The sequence below is a fragment of the Hemitrygon akajei genome, chromosome 8 (assembly GCF_048418815.1).
Source record: "Hemitrygon akajei chromosome 8, sHemAka1.3, whole genome shotgun sequence".
NCBI lineage: Eukaryota > Metazoa > Chordata > Chondrichthyes > Myliobatiformes > Dasyatidae > Hemitrygon > Hemitrygon akajei.
The window spans coordinates 92936205-92959934 of NC_133131.1; the positions used below are offsets into that span (position 1 = coordinate 92936205).

Here is a 23730-nt window from a genome sequence, read left to right on the forward strand (position 1 = left end):
CTCTCTTTCTGAAACTACAACTCGATTTTTAATATTTTTTTTCTCTTTCTTGTGCAGTCCATTTATTTTTGTCTGCTCAACATGCTCTTTGTATACGTCCTACTTTGTCGCATTTGCTGCAAGTTTTGCCTTTAAACCTGCAACGGTCTGGTGCATGTGAGCCCCCACTGCAATGGTAACATGATTTATTCAGCCAGGCAGGTTTCTGTTTACGTGTTGCAATTTTGATCATGCTCACTTTCATTTCTGATTGCATTTCAATTGTGTCTCTGGCTATTGTTTACATTGATACAGCGATTTCAACTGCTCATTTAAATGTGAGTTGTGCTTCAGTTAGGAAGAAATTTTTAAATCCTTCTTGTAAGATTTCACAAACTAAACCATCTCTCAATGCGTCATTAAGCTCATCACTGAACTGAAAATACTCAGACAATTTCTTAAATTCCAACATGCAAACTAAAATGGATTCTCCTTCCTTTTGATTCTGCTTATGAACTTATTGAACTTTGAACTTCAACTTACCGTAGATTCCGGACTACAGAGCGCACCTGATTAAAAGCCGCAGGCTCTAATTTTAGAAATAAAATCAATTTTTTAATTGTAAAGGCTGCACCGGATTTTAGGCCGCACCGCTACTTTTAAATGTACATACGTATCGGTAACACAAATTACGTTGCATATACTTTTTTACTGAACAGCACGAACAACATTCCAATATCTCCTAGCGACTGGTAAAAATATATATACTGCAGCCTACCAGGAAAAGTTATTGATCGACTTTAACTTAAAAGCAGCGTTTTCGCTCGGGTCTGACGCGCTTGCGTAACGCAATCGGGTCTAATCGGGTCTGACGCGCTTGCGTAACGCGATCGGGTCTAATCGGGTCTGACGCGCTTGCGTAACGCGATCGGGTCTAATCGGGTCTGACGCGCTTGCGTAACGCGATCGGGTCTAATCGGGTCTGACGCGCTTGGGTCTTGCTTTTCTTCGAGTATTTTCCATGTTGATGAGGGTGAGTACAAATGACTGATTTACAATAATTTAACTGTGAAAGTGCGCTTGATTTATCGTACAATTTCATTGGACCTCTGTGAACTACTCATCAATTTTATTGGTCTACTGTTACGAGGCAAAATGTTTACGAGGCGGCATGAAAAAAAACCATGTATTAGCCGCTCTGGATTATAGGCCGCAGAGTTCAAAGCTGTTCAAAATGTGGGAAAAAAGTAGCGGCTTATAATCCGGAATCTACGGTAGTTTAAAATCCTGCTCAATTCATTCAGTATAAGTAATCCTTTTATCTGTTGTGCAATCAAGTGGATCTCTTTCCACTGCTGCCAGCCACTTCTGCTTACTTTATTGTCACCCAGTACACACTGTTCATGAACCCGTGACTTCCGACCATTTTCTGCCTCTTTTTTTAACTCCACCATCAAGCTCCCCTTCCAAAGAGACTTGTGTTGCGCCTTTCTTAAAAAAAAACTCGAATGTCTCTCTCCTTTTGTGAAGAAAAGCATGCTGCACTTTAACAGGTAGGTAGTCGTCTCTGGCTCGTTTTAAAACTTCCTTGTTTTAAAACTTCCTTGCCACCATTATGTTTTAGATCTCCAAAAGCTAATTGAAAGAAAAACACGGGAGCCAGGGAAAATGTGCCTACTTAGTTTTACTTTAGTAAGGCATGCACATATTAAGTGGTGCCATAATAACATATTACTGAAATATTAAATACACAATAACTTGGTCTATTCATCAATGAAAAAGTAAAGTCAGTGAGCACTCATGATGGCCTGCTTTTCCTGTCTGTAGTTGGCTTGTGACATATGCACATTTTGAGCTGCAGCACTATCATGTGTGCACTGCTCACAAGTAATAAAGGTGCCGTTTTCTCAGGATCCTATTCGTGTAGATGCACTATGTGCATTTAAACATAAGGAACAAGAGTGCATTATGTACTATTTATATTAATGACAATCACGCTCAGTGACTCATTATATATCTGAAATCATTTGAATACTGCACTAAAAAAAACTTTTCTCAGCCCTTTATTAAGAGAGTGGCCAGTGCCTTCTGGGAGTTATCTCCTCGAGAAACATCACTGCGGCTCATTTTTTTCCTTTGACGTAGATATGCATCCTTTCAAAATTCACTGCAGCATCGCTCTTTTCTGATGCCTTATCATTCAAACATCTTTAAATACAAACATTTTCATCGATAAACACACCTCATCAAATAGCAACATAAAATTGGGTTCACTGAAAGAACTGGATTTTCTAATGCAGATATAAAGAGTTACATCTCCAAACCAAATGAAATTAGAAGGGATATAGGTAACAACATCAGAACTTGTGTAAAGGACAATGCCAGAAAAATGTTTAATGACAGCTAGATTTTGCTCCAGTTTGGAAGCAAAGGCACTAACTTCCCACCAGAGCCAACAGTAAAAGTCTTACACAGATGTGAAGGTTTTTCAACACCATTTTACATCAATTTGAAACTGCTAAACAATTTTAAACAAATCTTCATACACTGCTGAGTTAAATATATTGAAACAACAGTGTTCATTACAGAACTCAGGTATAGTGGTTTTAAATGCTTCATAGAAAATACAAGATGAAATCTGTGAAGTTACCAAGTTTTATGGTGCCTCTATGCTGAGTGAAGCACACCAAACCATCTATTCCTCAGAGAATATTTGTCCTTCTCATGGCAATTTATCTTCACAATTTTTTTTCAGTAGCAAGTTATTAAGAAAAACTCAATGTCTGCTATCACTTCACTGGAAGTCTGGTATCTTTCTCCATTTGATTACTATATTAATTAGCTCTGCTACCAGAGCAAACCTCTAGCTGGATTCTAGCCTTGATTTTGAACCACCCTTCAATTTACATTTCTTTGCTTCAGAGTGTTAAATGATATTAATTCCCTTCTACAAAAGCATTCATGGTGCAAGATTTAAGTCTGTAATTCTACACGTTCTATCAAAGACATGTCAAAACAGAAAAGGAAATAGCCTTCAATTTTCAATATGTTACAGCAGAGTATAGACGGAAATGCCGCGGTTCATCCAATACCAGAACCAGTGCTTCCATGAGTTCACAACCTTATTAATCCTATTCAGCAGAATGCAATTAAATACCTTTCTTTGAAATAATAGTAAAGTTGTTACACCCGAATTCTTTCACATATGCAAGGTCTTTATGCGTTAGTAACTCTGTAAGAAGATCATCTTCTCAATCCATGAAAGCCTTTTCCATCAATGTCGTATTTACTCAGGATGCACCTTTCTAGTTTTACGGTTCATTCACCTTAAAACATTTTTGTTTTGGGTTATGACATTATTCTTCTTGTAATCATTCACTTTAAATCTACTTGATGATTTTTCAAAACCTTCCGAAGTTCTTCACCAATACTTGTAAACAACAACTGTTTAACCTTTGTATCGATCGTATGTACAAACTCACTGCTGGTGTCCTGTATTACTGCACCCAAGATATAGAGCATACTGACAATTACATGCAGTTTTCAAGAGGAAATAAATAGAGTTCTTAAAAACAGGATTTCTCCAAATATAGCTTAATGAAACAACAATACTATATCTCTAATCATGTCAGTTAGATGAAAATTTACATTACTCCTGAACAATGCTGGAATGTATGGCAACACTTGCGGGCTGCCCAGCACATCCTTGGATGTGTTGGTTGTTAACACAAATGACATACCGGTATTTCACCGTATGCTTTGATGTAAATGTGGTATCTAAATCAAAGTCTGTTGGACACTAGAGAGGATTCTACACATACAATTGATAAAGTAAGATGATTTCCGGATGAAACAACATTAGCTAGGATTACAGAATTTCTTGCACAACTCCAAGGTTAGACATTTTGGAATCACCAACAAGGGCATCTTGAGTACTTTGCAAAGTATCATATGAAATGCATCATTCTTCAAAGGATTGACTATCCTTAGTTATGCTTTGTAGCTTCAAAACATGAGGATATTTCAGAGGAAGATACAGGAGTCTGAATGTAGGTCTAACTTCATGTTTACTTTAAGTGAGGCATGCACACATCATGTGGTAGTGTGATGACGTATGCAATTCGCATATTTATACATTTAACCCATAATGAATTATCTAAGTAAACATGAATGTTGAATCGATATCATTATATTTTTTTGTCTCACCCCTTATGCATTATACCCTCAATCTTGGGTCCTCTACCAGAGGCCTGGGAGCTTGAGGGTTCAGCGTAGTATCCTTACTGTTCCTAGTACTGCGCTCTTCTGGATGACCTCAGATGCTGTTCCAGGGATTTGCTGGAGCCATTCTCCCATTCCAGGTGTCACAGCTCCGTGTGCTCCTACTCACGTACTCAAACAGTACTGAAGTATTAAACATACAACACTTTCTTTTCATTTAAAAAGACTGAGTATTATGTGGAGCTGCCTATTTGATGAAAAGGCTCCATTGCCAATCTGTAATGTCAAGGATTGATTTGATTTCTCTTGAAATGTTACACTTGTATGGATGCTGATCACTAATTTGGAAAATTTCTACAAGAAATATCGAAGTGGGTTGTGCTAAACAGAGTGTAATTGACAATACTGCCATCTTTGAATCCACTGTATCACTTCCCAAAAAACAAAAACATTCTTGCTTCCATTATTTTCCTTCAGACTCAGCAGCACAGATGAATTTCTCCAGCATTTATACCAACCTGTCCACAGCAACACTGGCACATGGCCAGCAAGGTGACTTTTCCTTTTTCTATGTGAGAATCCTGAAATCAACACTGTTGAAGAGCAATCCATTATCAGAGAGATTCTCAGATTCTGATCTAGAAACTGTTCTGCATCAGAAAATGCCTGCTAAACCAGCAGCAGGCCTACACAGCTTTTAAACCAATGCTTCCCTCCCCCCCCCACTGCAAATTTCTATTGCCAACAAGGTCAATGCCTTTTGTCCAAAAGACCAAGTCTTGCATTCTTACTGCACACTAAGACCTTCCCTTTCCTCATTCTACAAAGGAATTAGAGAGAAGACCAGTGTGTGGAGAGGGGCTCAGGGTAGCACGATTAGACCTTTAAATAGGAGGATAGCGTGTGGCAGGGGTGGAGGGAAAGGGTAAAATCAGAACATCACAGTTAAGTACCCAGTTAGGTGCTGGGGAGGGGTTCAACCAGACCAGGTTGTGATGTTGTGGCAAGAATGAGACCTTGAGAAACTAAACGAAGAGCATTGACTTCATCTGACACTTTGTTAAAGAGAGGCAGACTGAGAGAAAAGAAACAGTCAATCCAACCAAAATGCTTGTTATTTTTATTTTACAGGCACTCACTGTTGTTTACAAAAGCATGTTGCAGAAACAGGATCTGGAGTGTGATTCCTGGCAATTAGTGCACAAACATTTTTTACACTTTAAACCAGCCTAGCAAACTGAGAAAGCCTCCTCGTCAGAAAGCAGTCAAACTCTGCAGCAACAACAAAAGGTAAGAAAGCAGCAAGAAAGACAAATGCAAGCTGCGGTCACGGAGAGGCGAAAAGGTCAGGGTGGAGGAAAGAAGGGTCAACCTTTGTGGAGGCTTAGTGAGAGGGGATTTCTCTAGTCAAGCGACAGGGCTGGGAGTGGAAGATACAGCTAGTCAGCACTGGGAATATGTTGGGCCAAAATCAGAATGGATTCAGAGATTTGTCAGATTCCCAGCACAAAGTAAAACATTGCTCTTTCATAGAACATAGAATCTTACAGCACAGTACAGGCCCTTCAGCCATGATGTTACACTGAACTATTAACCTACTTTAAGTTCAGTCTAGCCCTTCTCTCACCAAGCCTTCTGTTATTCTTTCGTCCATGTGCCTATCTAAAAGTCTCTAAAATGTCCCAAATGTATCTGCCTCTACCACTGCAACACATTCCATGCACCCACCACTCCGTGTTAAAAAACCGGCCTCTGACATCCCTCCCACCCCAAATTTTCCCTCACAACACCTTAAAGTTACGCTCCCTTGTATAAGCCATTTCCACCTGGGAAAAAGTCACTGGTGACCAGAAGTGAACACAACACTTCAAATGTGGTCTAACCAGAGTTTTATCAAGTTACAACTCTTGAATTCAAGAGATTGAACCCAATCCCCCAACTAATGCCTTATCAACTTGCGCAGCAACTTTGAGGAAACTATGAACTTAGACTCTAATATCCTTCTGTTCCTTTGCACTAAGTATCCTGCCATTAACTCTGCCTTCAAGTTCGACATTCCAAAGTGTATCAGTTCTCAGCCCAGCTCTGCATCCTATCAATGTCCCATTGTATCCTACCATAACTTTCCACACTATCCACAGTAGCAACAACCTTCATCTCATCTGCAAACTTATGAACACACTCTTCCACTTCCTTATCAAAGTCATTTAAAAAAAATTAAGAACAGATCACTGTGGAACACCACTGGTCACCAACCTCCTGGCAGAATATGCCCCACCCTACTACCACCCTCTGCCTTCTGTGGGCAAACTAATTCAGAATCCATGCAGCCAAGTTTCCCTGGATCCCATGCCTCCTGACTTAGTGAATGAGCCTATCACGGGAAACCTTGTCAAATGTCATACTAAAATCCCTATACACCATTTCCACTGCTCTACCTTCATCAATGTTTTGTGACTTCTTTGAAGAATTCAATCACATGTAGCATGACTTGCCTCTCACAAAGCCATGCTGACTAACCCAAATCAGACTGCTTCTCCAAATGCTCATAAATCCTGTCTCTGAGAATCCTCTCCAATAGTTTCCCACCACTGACCCAACACCCTCAGATCAATAATTCCCAGGGTTATTTATTATCCACTCTGCAATCCTCTGACACTACTCCTGCAGCCAGCTAGAATACAATGATCATCGCCAAAGGTGCAGCAAATCTCTTCCATCCTGTGGTATATTCCATCCAGACATATTATCTATCCGAATATTTTTCAAAAGTTCCTTTGTTAACATATTCCAGCACATCAGACTGCTTTATGCTGTCCTCACTTCATCAAGATCCTTCTCACTGGTAAAATACAGAAGCAAAGTATTCATTACAAACAGCCCCTACCTCGTCTGATTTCAAGCATATGGATCCTCTTTTATCCCAGATCAATCCTCCCCTCATTCTAGTCTTTCATTACATATGAGCAAGTTTCCTGCCTGTCATATTTCAGACGTCGTGCACTGCAAACTTTCCATGTCTGATTTTTTAATGCACGTCTAACCAAAAAAAACTCATTTTGCTTGCATAGAAAGCTTCTCAAGAACCAGAGTGGAGTTATTGTCTCACAACCAAATTCCAGCGTAAATGGCAGCTAATCATTAGACAAACTCACTCAGCCTTGACAAACTATTATGCAACTCTAGATAAGCATGCCTCATGACTCAGAACAATATTGGACTAGGAACTTTTCTGTGTGCAGAGAACATTTTGATACACTATACAAATGACATATTTAAAACACAAATGACAAAATGGGTCATCACATGAAAACAAAATCTCACTTTGCCTGCCATATGTCAATCGTGAACAGATCTATATAAATGTGAGAGAAGTTTATCTGTGATAGCCCAGCCAACAGATCATTTGGCAATTCAATAATTTTAGTCTGGTTCACCCATGTGCGTGAGACGCACATATACAGAACATGCAGAGGAAGTCAGATGACACACAACATGTCTTGATGCCAATTTGTCTAAAATTTCTCCTGTGCTTTAGAAGCACCAGAATAGTGCAGACTATAAACCATGCATGGAGACTTGAAGCTTGCTCTGGTTTTACTCAATGGCCAGTTTTACCTGACCTGCTGCTACGCAGTACAAAGCCTCCACCTGTCTTCCTATTATTTTTGGAGCTAGTTCTCACAGCTTGTTGCTTATTGCTCTTGGCACCATTCAACTCACCCCAGGACCCTGACCCAATTGCACCTCCCTCTCCTGCTAGATTCCAGTCCAGACTTCCATTGCTGAACTTCAGCATTACTTCATTCACACCATTGCATCACCCCCAACAGCCTTCCATCCTTCATCTCCAAACCCAATTCACATTAGCATTAATCATGCACCCCCTACTGTCCCTCCCCACCACCAAGCCTACCAGTCTGATTTCCACAGCCATGAAAAACAGGCTCCTAGAGTAAGATCTCCTATCACATCCAACACCAAATGAATGACAGAATATCACTGTCAGGGGGCTTGTGTGGGCTATCCCAGCACCAACATACTTCCTAGCCAATGTTTTATATGGTAGTATTTGGCCTTATATTTTGCACATGAAATAAAAGCAATGTAACTTTGGGGCACACATTTAAAGGAAGGAAGAAAACAAAATTACAGGTGTTTGCAAAAGCTGACTTATATTCTTTCATCTACAGGTCTCAGATAATATTACTTGACTGAAACAATCGACTCCATACAATTGACTTGGGTTACACTAAGCCAAGTTGTTCTCATATGCTGTTTAGCTGAGTGCTTAAGTGCATCTATAGCAACATTGAGCAAACCTTTTACACAAAGGCTAATGTACCAATTAAATGTTCATTATCTACATGGACAATTAACTCAATTCCTATGTTGGATATACTAATGTAACATTTAACCCACCACACTCAATTTATCACACCGAATCCAAATGAAATCCAAAGTCTCTTCAATTACCGTAGATGTCGGATTATAAGCCGCTACTTTTTTCCCCACATTTTGAACAGCTTTGAACACTGCAGCCTTTACTACGGTGCGGCTAATGCATGATTTTTTTTCATGCCGCCAAAAACATTTTGCCTCGTAACAGTAGACCAATAAAATTGATGAGTAGTTCACAGAGGTCCAATGAAATTGTACGATAAATCAAGCGCACTTTCACAATTAAATTATTGTAAATCAGTCATTTGTACTCACCCTCATCAACATGGAAAACACTCAAAGAAAAGCATTGTGCTGCCTTTATGGCAGTTATTTAGTTTATAATATTTTCACTTAGTAATTCATTTGTTAGTATTTTCTAGTTAAAGTTAGAAGTGTTTTAAGTACCCGGTATATTTGTTTTCTGTACTACATCCCGGGATGCTATGACGTCACATCCGGTTTCGCCGTGTCTTGTGGGAAATACCGGTTCGCGATAAACGGGAAGGTGGGGGCGAGCGGCATTAGACCCGAGCGAACGCTGCTTTTAAGTTAAAGGCGATCAATAACTTTTCCTGGTAGGCTGCAGTATATATATTTTTTACCAGTCGTTAGGAGATATTGGAATGTTGTTCAGTAAAAAAGTATACGCAACGTAATTTGTGTGTTACCGATACGTATGTATATTTAAAAGTAGCCACGTTACAGGCACGGTTCGGAAAAAAAGCATTTGCAATATGTATTTGTTTATGTTACCATATGGATTTAATTAAAAGTTAAAAAATCCTCACGTGTAATATCTTTCTGTGTAAATATCTCATATTACAACGTGGGACACCTGCGGCCTAAAATCCGGTGCGGCCTAAAATCCGGTGCGGCTTGTACAAGTACAAAATTGATTTTCTTTCTAAAATTAGAGCCAGCGGCTTTTAATCAGGTGCGCTCTGTAGTGCGAAATCTACGGTACTTTAAATCAAGCTTCATTTAAAATTTAGTCAGAACTGAAAAAATGATCAGAAAGACATGACTTGCTTTTAAAAGAATTGATTAAATGTTTTGGCTTTCGACTGAAGTTTCAGTCATAGCTCCATTCCTTGTGGTTTATTTACTTTTCACAGCATTGAGTTAGTGTTTATATATTGTTCAAATGCATTACCCCCGAACAAAACCAGCCAGCTCAACAAATATTCACTCAACATGCTGCAAACCTAAGTCAAAAGACAAATTTCCAAGTCAAAATTTGGCAGAATTTGTTGGTTTCCCACTGGATAACTCTTTGATTTTTTTCCCCTAACATCTATTTGCCAAAGGAAAACTGGAATTTAAAATACATTTTAGTTTGTTTTGGATTTAAATGAACAATCAATGTGATGAATTAGATTATACCTTCACTGACCAATAATGGCATAGGTCAATGGGCAGACATACTTAATACTTTCTTAAAGCACAAAACACAAATAAAGAATGAGAGATGTGTTATTTATATAGCATAGGAAAAATCCCTTGCTTGGAGTTGATGCCTGATAACAAATGGAATGTCAGAACTCTAATTCTTTCTCTGTGAAAGCCTCACATATCCAACAACTGTTTTGTGGAATTGCAAAAAGCCAGCTGCTATTAGTAATTATTAACCTGTATTACAATTAACACTCCCAACTCTCCAAGATTACTCTCAAAGAATCATGATTACCATGAGCAACCGCAGAAAAATCAGAAGGTGCATTATTTGGCAGTGAACTAACTGACTTGAGTAAAAAGATCACTCTTTCATAGACCATCAAGTGGGAAGTTGTGGAAAACACTGGGAGAATTCTCCATAAGGAGGTTGTCTGTGTGACAAGAGCTTTATTGCATAAAAGAAGAGCCATGCAGGCCAGTCCAGACTAAACCTGCTGATAAAATAAAATAAGGGAAAAAGAAATTAGTCAAGTAAATCAATCTCTAGACCTAGCCAAACCTGTCAAAGAGGTCAATCTTATCCGTAATAATAAATATTCAAAAATACTTAGATATTTAAAAGCAAAAGTGGAAAAATTAAGACCTCAATAGTAAATTAAATTCCTAAAACTTAAATACTTTTGAATATCTTCCAACATTTTGGAAAAATCTAATTTCACATGCCATTTGTGATTTTTAAAGGTATCTTTTTAAACCAAATTCCCATCTGAAGTTACAACTCTCTTGCTTGAGGCTCTTAAATCAGGAACTCATCCAACCAGAGATGGTAACCTTAATTATCACAGCATTATTACAAAATGAACACTTCAGAACGACCTTCAAGCATTTGATATATTAGCAGAATAATCCTGTGCAATATTCTTCGGAGATTAACTAGTGAAGCAAAATAGATTAAATACATAAACAATATTCCACAATTAGAAGCAATATGCAAAAAACATTAGCTGATGCATTATACTGATAGCATCCACTTATAGTAAAAAAAAATGCAGATCACCAATGTAAAGCAGTCATCACGACATCCAATGGATGCCATTATAAATGCCATTAGCTTGCATGGTGATAAGAGGAAGAAGGGAGGAAGTGTATTACATGTTTTCCTCTATTAGATAGGGCATTGAGTAAAAGAATGTGGACGCCATGTTTCAGCCACATAGCATGCTGATGAGACTGGCCATGATATTTTGTGTGCACATAGGAAGTGAGTGGTTAAAGCTGCAGAAAAGATTCACAAGAATATTGCCAGGTCTGCTGGGTTTCAGAGAGACTTAGATTGTTGAGTGGAGGAGGCTTGAGTGATGACGTTATAAAATCACAAAGGACGTAGATAAGGTAGATGATCAGAGGTAGATGATCTTTCTCGCAGGGTAGGGGAATCCAAAAATAGAGGCAATGGATTAAGGTGAGTGGGTAATGGTTTAAAAGACATCCAAGGGGTTAGCTTTTCTTCAGAGGATGGTGAATATATGCAATGAGTGGTAGAGGCATGTACAATTATAACCATTGAAAAGACATCTGGACAGTTTCATGGATAAGATTTAGAGGTTTTATGAATCAAATACAGGCAAATGGGATTAGCTCAAGTAGGCACCTTGGTCAACATTGGCAAGTTGAGCTGAAGGAACTGATTGCATGTGGCATAACTCCATGACTAAGCTAATATATTAATTTAAAGAGAAAGCTTATCAAACACAAAGAGAAAAGGAATGTAAAATTCTGCTTTGATAAGGAGGGAGGCTTGATTGCAGTACAAGCACCACCATGAATAGGTTAGGCTGAATAACCTTAACAACAGCCCTCCCACTTACGATAATTTCAAAATCATACTCACAAGACAAAAGAGATTTTCAATTCCAAGTATCAAAGCATTACGAATCAATCTACAATACTCCTCACTCCCTTTTCTCTGCAGAAACTTGCCTAATCTCACTTTGGGTAGTCACATTTTCTCAGCCATCAACTTCTTACTAGGTTAAGTTTTGTTCAATCACCCTTCATATTCACTTCCACATCAATAAAAAAAGGTGTTTTTATTCTATATAAGAGAATCTAAACATAGTTTAAAGAATATCACAAATGCCAAGTGGAAGTGAAAGCTCACAGCACAGATTTTTTGCTCAAATACATATTTTATAGCTCGAAATACAGAACAGAATTGGTAAAGAAAGTTTAAGAATTTTTCAATTTGCCTTCCTAACAATAGCAACCTTGGACTTCTAAGTTTAGAAACTTACAACACAGTAATTGAGAAGAAAGTACTTCAGAGTTGATGAACTTATCGTCAAAAGAATTACAGAGAAACAAGACGGAGAAGAAAGACGAGATCAAAAGAATCTTGAGAGAAAAAAAGGAATGGAAAAATTATTTGAAATTGTTTCTCAACCACCTACAATTTAAATGATAGAAGAACACTCCACTCTTTAACAGTATTTTATTTACTTTCAATGCCTGAGAAGATAGGTGATAAAAATTAGCACAATCTTGTTAAAAGGGTGATTAGATTTACCGTAGATTCCGGATTTTAAGCCGCTACTTTTTTCCCACATTTTGAACAGCTTTGAACTTTGCGGCCTATAATCCAGAGCGGCTAATACATGTTTTTTTTTCATGCCGCCTCGTAAACATTTTGCCTCGTAACAGTAGACCAATAAAATTGATGAGTAGTTCACAGAGGTCCAATGAAATTGTACGATAAATCAAGCGCACTTTCACAATTAAATTATTGTAAATCAGTCATTTGTACTCACCCTCATCAACATGGAAAACACTCGAAGCATTGTGCTGCCTTATGGCAGTTACTTAGTTTATAATATTTTCGCTTAGTAATTCATTTTCTAGTTAAAGTTAGAAGAGTTTTAACTACCGGTATATTTGTTTTCTGTACTACATCGCGGGATGCTATGACGTCACACCCGGTTTCGCGGTGTCTTGTGGGAAAATGCCGGTTTGCGATGAAACGGGACGGAGGGAGGGAGCGCATTACGCGAGCGGCTTTGGATCTGAGCGAACGCTGCTTTTAAGTTAAAGATGATCAATAACTTTTCCTGGTAGGCTGCAGTATATATATTTTTTACCAGTCGTTAGGAGATATTGGAATGTTGTTCAGTAAAGAAGTATACGCAACGTATTTAAAAGTAGCCGCGTAACGGGCACGGTTCGAAAAAAAGCATTTGCAATATGTATTTGTTTTTGTTACCATATGGATTTAATTAAAAGTTAAAAAAATCCTCACGTGTAATATCTTTCTGTGTAAATATCTCATATTACAACGTGGGACACCTGCGGCCGAAAATCCGGTGCGGCCTTTACAATTAAAAAATTGATTTTATTTCTAAAATTAGAGCCAGCGGCTTTTAATCAGGTGCGCTCTGTAGTCCGGAATCTACGGTAGTAACTTGCTGCAGTGTGTTTAGCTCTGCATTGAATCTAAGAACAGAAGAGCCACACTCTTCTGTAGCTTCCAATGGCAACAACAGTGAAATTCTTTACTCAAGGTCTCTGGCAGGGGAGAGCATTTTCTCTATTCCTAAATTATGGCATCATTGAGTCAGGAGTTGTACAGAACTATAACAGATCCTTATGCCAACCATACCCCCGCCAACATTTTTGGCCATCTACACTAACATCACTTACCCACATTGGGTCCACATTCGTCTATGCCTAAACTATTCAAGTGTCTTTCTCAATGCTTTTAAATATAGTGATTGTACCTGATTCAACCATCTCCTCTGGGAGTAAGGTCCAGATAGCAACCATTCTGTGTGATTTTAAAAATGTTCCCTTCAAATCCCCTTTAAAACTGCTTCCTCTCTCCTTGGACATATACTTCCTTTGTTTTGATACCCTTATTTCTCTCTGCCCCATCAATGCTTCTTCTAATTTTACACAGGTCCTCCCTAGTCTACGAGTGCCTGACTTACATACAGCCCATACACACTAACAAGTGCTTGGGAGACTGCAAGGATGGATTTACCAGGGCTGTGGGGCTTCCATGTGGGGCTACAGCTCGTAACAACTGACAGGAACAGTTCTCAAGAATGGAAATTTATCCTAACCTGGGGAAAACCTTTATAGCTTTTTAAACGAGAAGTAGATACATTTCCAAATGGGCAGAAAAACAGAAACAGGAATTAGCATTTTGTTCCCATAAGCTCCCTCTGTCATTCAATATGATCAATGCAGATACCCTATCACAACATCACATTCCCACTCACTCCCACAACCCTTGATGCTCTTCATACTGAGAAAAATCCTGTCAGCCTTATCCTAATCCAGAGACTGTGACCTTTAATTCTAGATCTCCAGTTAGAGGAAACACCTTGCTGCAACTTTGTCAGAATTATGAGTGAGAATGCTTCTTATTCTTCTACACTCTAGTTATCACAGGCGTGATTGATCCAATCTCTTGTACAACAGTCCAATCATCCCAGATATCAATCTGGTGCACCTTGACTGCAACATTTAACTACAGAACTTTGGTGTAAAATGACATAAATGCAAGTAAAGAAGGGTTGGGCAGAGAGGATGAAGGATTAGAGTGAAGATTGAGGAGGGTCTCCTTATTGATATTGGGTTTCAATATCCTTAAGTGACTTGCATACATTACCCAAGGAGAAGCTTCAGAGGGGTTCAAGCTTTCAGTCACTGATGTGGTCAAGCATGTGAATTTTCCACCAACTTGCATAACAATTGAATAGTGGCTTGGTAAGTAGCCAGTTTAAGATGTGTTGATGACACTTTTCTGAAACCATTAAGATTTTCGAGGTAGTGTGGGGAGGGGTGGGGGAGAAGAAAAGTAAATAATGTTGCATTAGTTTGTAAAATAGGTTATATAGGTGATACTAATAAGTAAAACTCAGCATAATGAAACCCATGATTAAAGTAAAACCATAAACACATGACAATCATCAAGATATTGAAAGCAGATGTGTTATCACAGCCTGACATCTTTTGAGTTTCCTGTATTTAGTTTCGCCTTTCAGTAAAGTAGGATGCACACTGATTAATTACAGTATTAAAGTTTCATTTGCTGTTCGCACAGTAGTGAACCCACTCTCTTCACTAGTGCAGAATGTGTGGTACTTTGCTCAAAATAACCCTAGCGGAAGCAGGCTTTGCACATGGTCACAGAAAGTCTCTTTTCATGATAAATTTCAAGATGTAAATTGCTCTGAGAGTTAACTGGAACAGCAAAATGTTTTCATGTGTAGCATGAGCTGCAGATCACACATTTGCAAACAAGCAAGAACAGTTTAAAATAACCCAACAACCTGTTGGACGTTTAGAAGAAACACAGTTCCTCAATGGACAAGAAAGGTAAAGCAGTATGTATTAATATAAAACTAAACTTAAACATTGTCAACGGACAGATATCAGTGATTTAACTAACTCTGCATTTTTGCACATAGACAGTGGGTAGTGACTTACATTGAAATCAAACAGCATTTCTACAAAAGCCAAGTTTACAACACACTAATAAAACTATCAACACAACTTAATCAGCACAAACAACTGTTGGGCTTCAATTTCCTTGCCCAGTGTGTGACAGAAGTGCACTTGAAGTTTGTTGGCCCTTTGTATCTCAAACAAAAACAGCGCTCACCTTTGCAACCCACTTATGCTTAAAAGCACAGCTTCAGAATTACCAACGCCACAGCTTCAGAGCATCTCCTACAGTTGACGGCCAGTAACCTAGCTCACAACAATAAAGTTATCAATAACAATAGAATTTATTCCAGACATACCATGCATTAGAATATTTGCAGATACTACATTGACCACATATGAAGCAGATGAAGCAGATTTATAAGTATAAAAAGGAGACACGAGGCAAGATTCAAAGGCAGAACTGAAGCCATCGAGTGTTACACAATTTAGGCAAGCCAGACAAGAAACAAATTGGTACCTTGATACTTTGATAGGGCAAGGGTGTCCTGGTCTCATTTCTTTATGACAGAGGGAAGCCATTTGGTCCATCAAGTCTATGCTAGCTCTCAGACTAATCCTATCAGCCCCATTTCTCTGTATATAATTAGGTGCCTATTATTTCTTTTTCTATTCTCTTAACACACAAGGGGCAATTAATCTCACAACCAGCACATTTTATCCATGGGAGGAAGCCCAAGCATCCAGGGAAACTCACATGGTCCAAGGAAAAACATGGCTCAGCAGGTGGAGTCGGTGGAGAGGAAGGCAAATGCCATGTTAGTGTTCTTTTCAAGAGGTTTAGAATACAAGAGTAAGGACGTGATGCTGAGGCTTTATAAGACACTGGTAAGGCCTCACCTTGAGTATTGTGAACAATTTTGGGCCCCTCATCTTAGAAAAGATGTGCTGGCATTGGAGAAGGTCCAGAGGAGGTTCACAAGGTTGATTCCAGGAATGAAAGGGTTATCATATGAGGAACGTTTGATGGCTCTAGGTCTATACTCACTGGAATTCAGAAGGATGAGGGGGGATCTCATTGAAACCTTTCGAATGTTGAAAGGCCTAGACAGAGTAGATGTGGAAAGGATGTTTTCCATGGTGGGAGAGTCTAGGACAAGAGGGCACTGCCTCAGGAGAGAAGAGCACCCTTTCAAAACAGAGATGTGGAGAAATTTCTTTAGCCAAAGGGTGGTGAATTTGTGGAATTTGTTGCCACATGAAGCTGTGGAGGCCAGGTCTTTGGGCGTATTTAAGGCAGAGATTGATGGGTTCTTGATTGGACATGGCATCAAAGGTTACAGGGAGAAGGCTGGGAACTGGGGTTGAGGAGGAGATAGAAAAAAGGATCAGCCATGATTGAATGGTGGAGCAAACCTAATCGGCCAGATGGCCTGATTCTGCTCCTATGTCTTATGGTCTTACAGTCTAGGATCAAACATGGTCACTGGAACTGTGAGACATTAGAATACATGGCAGCGCTGTTGTTTCAAGCAGATTTAATTTCTGTGCATATTTACCTGACATATAGTACACATAGCAAAAACTAGAAGCTTAGTTCAAAAACTATATGTTTATTCACACGTAATAATTCACATTATAGGTGGTCATATAATGTACACATACTTTGATAATAAATTTACACTGAACACATGGAGATCATATGATATCTCTATGCAGATGCACTGACCGAAGAAGCTTACAATAGATTGCTCTGCATTCATAGGGGAAAGATATGTCAATATTTCAGAAATGATGGGGTTTCACCTTTAAGGTATCTTTCTCCCCAGTAGCTGATTGGCTGGATGTGCATTTTCCTGTCCTACTGTATACTTATCTCGCATTTACAGCAGCTTTGTATTGTGTTTCATTCTTTAGATGAAGCTGTGGCGACCCATTTTCTGCGCAGGCAAACCGGCTCACAAATAGCCAGCGTGCGGGGGGGGAGACTTTGGTAATGCACCTCTGACGTCATTTCCACCCGGAGAGGGCAGGCGTTAGGGATTTAAATGCCAGCGCCGCAAGGTTTGAATAAACTAATCTCGAAACGACTTACTGACTGCGTGTCGTTATTTCAGCGCTGTGTGTAGCACATCACTACATTGGTGACCCCGACGGTCCAAACGGGATTTGGACCAAAGATGACCGACTCTTCATCTGTTCACGCAGTTTCACTAAAACTGCCGACTTTCTGGACGCTGCGACCACACGTGTGATTTAGCCAAGCAGAAGCCCAGTTCCAGATTCGGCAGATATCTTCTGATTCCACGCATTACTATCACGTGGTGAGCGCCCTTGACCAGGAGGCGGCCGCCCAGGTTGCAGATTTCATACAGTCGCCCCCAGAAGAAGGCAAATATGAAGCATTCAAAGCGCTGCTCACTGGGACCTTTGGCCTCTCGCGGTGTGAGCGGGGTGCCCGCCTGCTTCACCTGGACGGTTTTGGAGACAGACTGCCGTCAGCATTGATGAACAAGATGCTGGCCCTGGCTGTCGGACACAAGCCCTGCCTCATGTTCAAGCAAGCGTTCCTAGAGCAACTGCCCGGGGACATACATCTGCTGCTGGCCAACGCAGATTTCAGCGACCCCCGGAAGATGGCGGACCGGGCAGATGTGCTGTGGAAAGCCAAGAGGGAGAGCATGGTGTCCGTCGGTCAGATTACCAGGCCACGCGTCCAACAGCGGACCGGACCAGACCAGGCCCGGCAGGGGGAACGCACACAACACAGAGGCAGGAGTGAGGAGGCCAGTGAACAGTGGTGTTTCTACCACCAGCGGTGGGGCACAAAAGCCTGCAAGGGCCAGGGCCAGCTGCCACTGAAGCATTGAATACATTGCATAAGTTTCTCCATTGAAAATTAGCTGTGGTGTAACCATCACAAACCATTTAGTAGCAGATGATTAAAAGTAACTGTTTCATCATTTGAATTTTCTAATAACTGATATCTGGCTCAAAGCCTTCAATGGCAGCCAAAAATATTGAGCCAAAGTCTCAGATCACCTCACACACCAGCGCATTCAGATTCATTTATTTATCACACGTACATCAAAACATGCAGTGAAATGCATCATTTGCCTTAACAACCAACAAAACCTGAGGACAGCCTGCAAGTGTTGTGAAACTGCATGCTCACAACATTCAGCAGAGTATCACAAGCAACAGCAACAACCCGAGAACAGTAAAACGAACCCTTTTTCTCTCTCCCACCTATTCACAGAGAAAGGCCTCCAACCCCAGGACAGACCACCTACCTTCAGGCCTCCAACTTCCAAGTCCCTGTCCTGGCTTGCAGACATCAGGCCTCTGACTTACAGATATAGCAATCCAGAGGCCTCAACTTTTGGACCCACCTGCTTAGGTCTTTAAACTTCTGTATCGACCCCAGGACTTGCTGATTTGAACTCAGGACATACACAGGTTTTCAACCCAGGGACTTCTCTCCCTCTGGCTTGCTCCAATCAGCAATATGTTGCTGTTGTTTTGCTTGATCCCCCAACCCATTACAATGGTGCTTCACATCCATATATAGTCTTAGTAAACTGCCATTTCTTCCAGTACCTGTAATTTCTAAGAGCTCATGTTCCTTTTCGCCCTTTGCTCTCCCCTTTTTTATTAGTGTGCCTTTAATTGCTGCCATCTCTGCAGGCAGCTGCACTGCTCTTAACTTCGGCTCTGCGTTTGGCTCCCACCCCTGGGACTTCCTAACATGATTCACGAACATCTCCTGTCCCTTCTTGGGCTGCTGTCTATCTGAGAGTCATTTTGTCTGCTCTGGGGATCACACATGCTCGCTGTCCCCGTCTCACCCGTGTTATTTCTCCCTTTTCTGAATCTATGATAGTGTCTGCCTTACTGAGTGTGTCTATCCCGAGGACAGTACCCTCATTGTTTGGGCACGCCCAAAAATCTACGAGAAGCTGCACACCCTCAATCCCTCATTCTACACCTGTCCCCACACCTCCCCCCTTACCACCATTCCGGGCCCCAGACAGTCCTTCCAGGTGAGGCAACACTTCACCTGCGAGTCTGCTGGAGTCGTCTATTGCATCCGGTGCTCCCGGTGTGGCCTCCTCTACATCGGCGAGACCCGACGCAGATTGGGGGACCGCTTCGTTGAGCACCTACGCTCCGTCCGTCACAATAGACAGGACCTCCCGGTTGCCACCCACTTCAACTCTGCCTCTCATTCCCATCTAGATATGTCCATACATGGCCTCTTTGACTGCCATGATGAGGCCAAACTCAGGTTGGAGGAGCAAACCTCATCTATCGTCTGGGTAGCCTCCAGCCTGGTGGTATGAACATTGAATTCTCCAATTTCCGGTAATTCCCTCCCCCTCCCCTATCTCTATTACTGGGCTTCGGTCCTCTCTCCCCCCCCCCATTCCTGATGAAGGGTCTCGTTGGCTACTCTATTCTCACGGATGCTGCCTGACCTGCTGAGTTCTTCCAGCGTTGTGTTCGTATTCTTTGATCCACAGCATCTGCAGTTGTATTTTTGTGTCTCAATCCCTCATACCTGGGGATGACTTCTCTCTGCCCTCATTGTTTCACCTCCTGCACTTTGCTAGGTACTGTGGTTGTTGTATCTTTGCAGCAGCTACATTCACTACAGCCGCCGTGTGACTTCTCTTTGCCTACCTCTGGTCTACCTCTCCAGCCCATGATACTGTTACAGGGTAGGTCCATCCTATAGCTATCTCCAAATCTAAACCTTCCTGGTGGGTTGTGCTCAGGAAGAATGGGTCATCCCTCCCTGGATTATCCAACTCTGAAAACTCCTCATATGATCGATATTACGCTCTGCATAATCCATTGCAACATAGACACTGCAACATACCACCTCTAGTTTCACCTCTCTTGGATAGCTGGAACAGGTAACACTGCTGCATGTGGCCTACTCTGCGTCACAAACGAGGCCTTGCCGTCAGTTCCACCAATAAACCAGTGAACCAGACTTGCAGCATTCCACGTTACCAACATCCAATAGGATCTTGCAATCACAAGGAAAACAACTCAGACCGCGCACCGCCTTTGCACATCAACTCCCGACACCTCTCTGCAGCAGGTCCGCACCAAGTCCAGCTCCTCCACCAATGAACAACTCGCTGGTGGGGTAGACCTGCAGTACCTGAAGTTCTTAATGTCCAACAGTGTATTGTGATCATCAAAAAGACATTTAAAAAAAAAAGACAACACCTTTGGTTGGCCCCGTGGAGGCACACTACATCCAAACACAAACCACTTGTCATACCAATCCCCACTGCAAGAGAAGAAGCATTTGGGCAGGTACCTGATAAGAAAGGAGTAGAGGGATAATGCAAAATGCAAGAAAATAGAATGAGCGCAGATAGCCATTGTGGTGGATGAGTTGGGCTGAGGGACTCGTTTCCATGCCCCAAGACTCTAAGGTGAAATTCTCAAAATCCTGGAAGAAAAGCAAATGAGCTTTTTATCACGTGCTCCCTTGAACCTAATCGAATTGCAATATGCATGAATTCCTAAGGCAGCTTCGGATCAGAGAAGTAAACGGAGGGTAAATGGACAACTTTATTCATTCCCAACCAAAATTTGAAGCGCATGTAAAATATGGCAGAAAACTAATGGATCCAGAATTCAGCCTGACTTCTGGCCCAACTAGAGATCTACCCTTTACCTCCACTGCTGGAACTAAAGGACTCAAAGGAATAATTTCTAACTTGCAAATAACAAACTGAACAATTTTGTTATATAAGCGAGAGAGAGCGAGACAGATACATTCTTATTTAAAATTAGTAGCTTCACACTGTGTCCATGTTTTTTTTGTGAATTACCAATAAGTGTCAGTGTTTCATCCCTGTGAGTAGAGGAGGTGGAGGATGACAGTGAAGATTCAGTGCATTTTTTGAACCCAAACAACTGCCAGCGTGGTATTGTTCAAAATAAGTTTATTATCGAAGTATGCATATGTTTGCATATACTATCTTGAGATTCATATTCTTCCAAGCATTTAGAGGAAATAAAAATACAACAGAATTTAACAAAAAACTAAAACTAAAAGAAAACAGACAACGACTGACAAACAACCTATGTACAAGAAAAATACTGAGAGCATGAGTTGTATAGAGTCCTTGCAAGTGAGTCCGTAGGTCTTAAAGAGTTCAGAGCAGTGGTGAAAGAAGTTATCGACTCTCGTTCAGGATCCTGATGGCTGTCGGGTAATAACTCTTATAACTCTTGCTGAACTTGGTGGTGTGAGACCCAAGGCTTCTGTAGTTCCTGCCCAAGGATAGAAGAGAAGCTAGCATGGCCAGGATGTAGGGGGTGGGGTCTTTGATTATGGATGTTGCTTTCTTATTGCAGCACTGCATATACTGTAGGTCGATGGGACTGGGCAGAATACAATTCAGCATGCTCTACATGCCCTGAAGGGCCTGTTTCTGAGCTTTATGACTGTAAACCAAGCAAACCAGTTAAACATTCCACAATGTGCAGTAATATATAAACTTGCATTCAGCACAAAATCTGCATGTATTCAAGCTTACAAAATAAAAAGAAAAAATTGCAAGAACATATTCCCAACACATGAAATAGAAGCACAGATCTAAAAAATCATAATGGAGGTCAGTTTGTCTGATTTGCAATGTTTCTGATTTTCAGCGATAACTTTATGCTTTCAGGGTTATGATCCAGAGGAACGTTAAATAATTTAGCTGTATACATGTATGTGGTTGGATGACAATAAACTTGAACTTAAATGAGCAAGTCCAAATATGTGGAATTTTGTACTTAGCCAAGAGACTTACGTTCTGCATTCCTAAGCAACTGCAGAGAATCATTAACTGCCAGTTGTCTCAACAGAAGTCCAAAACCATTGTTTTAGCTCATATATTCTCTCTCTATTTTCCAGTTACGTCAACTTTGGACTAATCAACATTCTCTCCCATCAATCAGAGGGTGGTAGTTTCAAATCATGGTCCGGGACCTAAGCTCATAATCTGAGCCAACACTCCAAAGCAATGTGGAGAATGTGCTGTGCTTTGGATGTGATACAATCTATCTGACATAAGAGCACAAAGAACTAGTTGAAGAGGAGCAGCGAATTCTTCCAAATCTCAACTAGCATTTCTTCCTCAACCACAAAGCCGATTAAATAGTCATTCTCATCACAGTACGAGGTAATGATTGTACTCATCTAAATAACAAGTCACCAAACGCAATACTCCCCCAAATTCATGGAATGCTAACTTCAAAGCAAGTGTTCAAACTGGTAGTGAGAAACTGACTGGCTAACTTAGTTTTGGTTATATTATAATAACAAGCCTCCAATCTGTAGAGATGAATTTTTTGTTGCCTCAGTGGGACTCCACTACTGAAATCCACACAAGGATTTCAGAGATGTAACACATCCCAGCTGTCTGCTATTTCTTACTTTCCTGTATCTTGGCCCTCCCCTGTCATGAGTAGCTCTCTTTTCTCATACAGAATAGAATCTGGGTTCAAGCCAGACTCTAGATGTCTGCAGACAATATCAAGGCCAACACTCCAGTGAAATCACTGAGCAAGTGCAGTATATTGTTTTTGAAGGTATCATCTTTGTGCTGAGGGATTATATATTTGAATTATCTGCTCTCAGAGGTGAATGCAAGTCCTATAGCATTACTTCAAAGAACAACTCAATGGTCTGGCTAATGGCAATGACACTAAAGCAAATTATTTGGTCACATGACAGCGCTGTTCATGGAATTTTACCTATTGCCCATGTTCCCCACATTAGAAAGCTAATTTAATTACCATTTTGAAATGCCCAAGGCCTTGAAAAATTATGCATATTTGAGACTCACTTCTTCCTTCTGGTTACATGGTTCAACTTCAAAATTTGTGACAATAAGATTTGATTCATATTTATCAAACTCTTCTGCTTCCCTTTTCTCTTCAGCTGTCCTCTTCGATTTCCTGCAGGCTCTCTGGCCTCCTATCTTGTGCATATACTCCTCTTTATTCTAGAGTATTCCAAACAGGTCTTACAATTTTCTAGACATTAGAAAATTAAATATTCTCCTCTTGAATGTCCCTTCTTTCCTTTTCAAGGTGGCTGGGGTTCTGTCAGTTTCCATGATCTACAGCTGCACACAAACTGTGGTTCTTCATGGTGGTGGGTTCCTGTCTTAGAGCTCACCAAATGGCCTAGCATTTTTGATATCTCCAGGAAAGACCCTGTGGATG

The 23730-nt window shown here is 40.6% G+C and overlaps 1 protein-coding gene and 1 long non-coding RNA gene across 3 annotated transcripts in view; one reads left to right on the forward strand and one right to left on the reverse strand.

The window, feature by feature from the left end:
* The window catches only part of glcci1a (glucocorticoid induced 1a), a 220902-nt gene that overhangs the window by 161835 nt on the left and 35337 nt on the right, over nt 1–23730 (reverse strand). The gene's annotated exons all lie outside the window — the stretch shown is intronic.
* On the forward strand, nt 1437–9096 carry LOC140732051 (uncharacterized). The gene is made up of 3 exons (XR_012099967.1): nt 1437–1532; nt 5332–5490; nt 8394–9096. It is a non-coding gene; the product is annotated as an uncharacterized lncRNA (long non-coding RNA).